Consider the following 4,707-nt stretch of genomic DNA (forward strand, 5'->3'; position numbering starts at 1 on the left):
TGTTTTCTAAGACTTCCTCACTAAGAACTAAGGCTGATTACTACATCTTAAATAAGGAGCACACTTTAGACTCCAATAAGGAAGGAGGGTCTCGAGCTACTTTCTTCTAATGGGAGTTCATTCCTGCCCATTGTAAAAGGGAGCCCATTGGCTCTAAAGGGGAAAGTAAATTTGGTTTTACTTTTTAAAAATCCTGTCAATGAGGCTTAAGAGTGACTACCTAGCATGTCTAAAACTCTGGAATCCATCAACACCACATAAACTAGGCATAATGATGTATGGTTATAATCCCAGCAGTCTGGAATTAGAGATAGAATAATCAAAATTTCAAGTTTGAAGCTGAAGAGATGGTTCTGCTGTGAAACAGACTTAGAGTTGATTCAGGGGATTTGGATTCAATTTCTCTTACCCTGGTGGTTGCTCACAACCATCTGTAGCTTTAGTTTCTGGAGATCTTCTGGCTTCCACAGGTAATGAACATACACACACACACACACACACAGACACACACACATGCAAATAAAATATTTTCTAAAACATATTTCTCTAGTTAGTGAAAAATACATATATATGTATTTATAAAGAAGACATAAACTATTGCATTGTTTTGTTTGCTGAATAGCTTTAAATGAGATTCAGCCATCAATAGAGTAAAAATCATTCTTTATCAAGACTGGTGTCTTAAATAGAGTACATTTTCTCTTTGATTTTTTTCATTGAAAGAGTCTATCTCTTTAGCCCAAGCTGGCCTCAAACTTTTGAAGTAATAGTGTTCCTGTCTCAGTTGTAGGAGTCTTGGGTGTTCATTACAACATAAAAGTCTTTCTTGCAGATGTTTCAAGAGGTGGCTGATACCTGACTGCAGCTGCCTTGATAAAGACCATAGCATCTTGACATTCGTTTAATGAATATACTCTTAAAAATAGTTGACTCCCTCTTTGGGGTAAGGTTTGCTTAGGTTTGTAAGAAATCAGGCTGTACTTTGACCACTTTTTAGAATTCTTTAGTGTAGGTCTTAGGACATTGCATCTCACACCAGCTGATGGGAACTATCTGGACCCCTGATATGATGTAAGCTATCACTACTCCTAATTCACTTTCACCTGCACTCATCTATGGGGATAACTTTGGCCAAAACTATGTCTCCTAGGCAGGAACTCTTGTAAACATCAACTTTGTCTTCTTCAGTTGCTATAATATTTTTCTTGCCAATAGTTCCTCAAAAAGCATTTTTAAGTTGTGTGGATTCAGCCTTCAGGATGTGTACTTTGGCAAAACATGAACTAATGCTAGAGACCTTACAGGTAACAACAACTTCTACATCTGGAAGTAAGTGACTCTTGTTCTGTTATCACACAAACTACAGGAGAATAAGATTGTTGATGGTCTGCATCAGGCAGCCCACCAGGAATGAAAAGATGTCAGGTGTAGATGCCACTGCCAGGGCTACCCTTCTCCAAGTTGTACAGATGCTCATGGGGGATATAGTATCTCACAGGTGTTTGCCACTCTAAAATCTTCTTTACTTTTTAAAAAGGAACTAAGATCATGGACATATACCCAAATTTTGGGGTTGGTTTTGTTTTGTTTTGTTTTGTTGTTTGATTTTTTTTACATCAGAGGCTTTGGAAGTGATTTTTTTTTTTTAAAGAAAATTGTGCAGCCACTTCTAGAAAGACTCCACAAGTAAGTTTGTCCCATTTATTTATAGATTGAAGAATGAAAGACAAGAAAAAAGAGGTGGAGGTCCTATTTCAAATTGTTCATGGAAAAGACTTTTTATATTACAATTACTGTATTGTGTATATATAATCATTTTCCATTACTGTACTATATTTGGCAATGCTAAGTAGTTTTTGAAGTAAATTTTCTTCCTAGATATTCTGAAGTACCTGGCATATTTTAGTAGTAGCAGTACTAAAAATTACTTTAAGTACCTATTTGTTATTTTGTAATATGAATGAGAACGAGCCAAACACCTCCGAAGTGGCACAGACTGTGTTTGTGCCCTGGTCAGAAAAAGAAATACAAAGAGGACAAATCCTATGTGCTCTCAGTAGGAAATATAGCACATTTGTTGTTTTTAATTTTTTGTGTACATAAAGGACAAAGAAGTCCTTATAGCATCTTTTCTTTATTCATGTTGAAGAGGTTAGTAAACTAAATAATATACCTTGAAGATCCATTCATTTATGCATCTGTGTGAATCTGTATGTACATGTGTGTGTATATGTGCAATTGTGCATGTCTCTGAGAGTATGTGTATGCATATTTTTGTGTACAGGTGTGATCATCCGGGCAGATAGAGATCAGAAGAGGGTATAAATTATTCTTCACTACCACTCTCCATCTAGTCTTTTAGGGACTCTCCATAAACTGAAGAGCTTCTAAACATTTTGAGCATTTCAGCCCACTGGATTAGTAGAAATAATAAGGTTCAAGGCCACGATGCTTATAATTTGAGGAAGCTTTTGTGATTGTTAATCTTGATTTCCAACCTAACAAGATCTGTCATCATCTAAGAGCTAGGCCTTTTGGTGATTCTTTAAAGATTTGTTAGAAAAAAATTAGCTAACAGGAGAAGATACTCCCCCAGAGTGGGCAGTAACTTTCTGCCTCAAAGATAAAAAGTGTCTCAAAGATAATTCAAGATCGACTGCCTACCTTCACTTCTTGCCACTGAGTCTACCATACCACTGATTCTGATGTTACTGTTGTTGCTGATGCTGTCCTTGCCACCACCACCACTGCTGGTGGTGCTGCTGTCACTGATGATGATGATGATGAAGAAGAAGAATCAAACTCCAAAGTTATTGTTTATACAACAAGAATTGAAGACCAACAACTACCCAGGGTTCTCTAGTCTTTCAGCACCAGGTTGTGACTGCTGAGACATCTAGCTTTATGGACCAAGCAACTCACAGATTTTCAGCATATCCAGAGTGCAGACTGCCATTATTGGATGACCTAGGCTACATCATGTGTGGCTGCAGCTCGAGTGTGAGCATGGGTCCTGTTGGGCTAAGTTGTGGTTCTCACGTGTCTGTCATGGCTCAGGGAGACAGGAGTGCAGGAATTTGACTGAGTTCACTCCACGTGGTACCAGGCACACCCTGGGCTGAGAAGCAGCAGGGCTCCACTGTGCTTGAAGAGGTCTCAGCCTGAAGTCCTGAGGGAGCAGAGTTCCTGGTTTGGGGGTCTCCAGGGTCAAAGCAGCTGACTGGGAGAATGGTGGTCTCTGTCTTTGGGCTCCCAGATGCTGTTGGGAGTCTTGGAAAAACTGAGATAGAGGGCATAAAGACTGGACCTGCCTGCAACAAGAGGGAGAGGCTCTGGCAGCGCCCTGGAAGGTGAGAGACCTTTGGTTATGGCACTCGCTTGGCTGGGTTGGCTAGCTTGCTTGAGTTGGCAAGCCTCTGAGGCAGGAATGTAGAGAAGTCTTCTAGTGGGAGATTAAGCAGCTCAGTAGTCAAAGGCCTTCTCCATGGTTTCCTACAGTGGAGCCCTAAAGACACGAGGAAGTCCATGGTTTTAAAAGATTTACTGCCATGAGAGAAAATGAATGAAGCTGTACCCCCTTATTCCCAGGGCAGACCTTTGGTTAAATACCATATGTAAGGAGGAAGAACACCATCTGAGAAGGAATGCTTAATTGGCTATGCCCTCTGGCCTTTAGGTATCTCATTAATATGGAGATCTCTTGAGGCTCTGAGTACTGTCATCATGCCCTCTACCTATGCTAGGTGGCACAAACCTTTCTTTAGGAGGGTCTGTAGGGGCATTGCCCTACGTGACTGAAAGCCACGGATCAATGGAGGTCTTCAGCCGCATGCCAGTAGCCTGGAGTCTGGGAGTGTGGCAAAATGTATGCTGTTCCTTGCATCAGGATACATATTGGGTCTCTGGCCATCTCTAGCCAGTGTTCCACCAGAAACCAAGCTATCCTTTCATGGTTCCACAACATCATACAAGCCATTTTAGTGAGATAGATAGTAGATAGATAGATAGATAGATAGATAGATACATACATACATACATACATACATACATACATACATACATATACCCCCATACTCGGGAGACCCTTACTCAAGTCTCAGGAAGTTGCGGCCACGCACAAACTCCAAGACACCATACCTGGATGCAATCAGCAGAGGCTTTATTAGGGAAGTTAGCTGGCCAAGGTCAACCACAAGCTCTCTCAAGAGCGGAGTTTGACCGCCCCCCCTCCCCCAGTCAGTCTGAGGAGGGTTTTTCAAAGGGTAAACCACAAACCAGGGGAGTGGGAAGGAGGGTGAGGGGTTGTCAAGGATACATAACATAAAAATACTGGAACATTTCATAGGAACCCACCCCAAATGATTTAGAGTCATGTGAAAATCACTCTGCACACTCATTGTTCTCAAGAATGTAGTTTTACCATGTTACTGTGCCCTACCCTGTCATTACCAACTATTTCAGGTTAACTATTTCTCACTTGCTCTGGCCATAGCCCCACCTAGATGACTTGCATCTTTTTTGTGGTCAGGAATGTGTCTTCTTGCATTGGGCCTTCCCCATCCACAGGTGGATTCTTTTCCTTCAGGCTTGAGGGCCTGAAATCTTACATTCAGTTTTGCCTTCTGGAACCTGCATTCTCTTGCTCAGGTTTAGAGTAAAGAAAAAGCCTATATATATTTCATGAAATGGTCTTTATAATTTTTCACT

At 40.9% G+C, this 4,707-nt stretch overlaps 1 pseudogene; it reads right to left on the reverse strand.

The window, feature by feature from the left end:
* Window positions 1-954: 954 nt before the first annotated feature.
* Window positions 955-2,956, reverse strand: LOC117716403 (exosome complex component CSL4 pseudogene; annotated as a pseudogene).
* Window positions 2,957-4,707: the final 1,751 nt, after the last annotated feature.

The sequence above is a fragment of the Arvicanthis niloticus genome, chromosome 10, assembly GCF_011762505.2.
Source record: "Arvicanthis niloticus isolate mArvNil1 chromosome 10, mArvNil1.pat.X, whole genome shotgun sequence".
NCBI lineage: Eukaryota > Metazoa > Chordata > Mammalia > Rodentia > Muridae > Arvicanthis > Arvicanthis niloticus.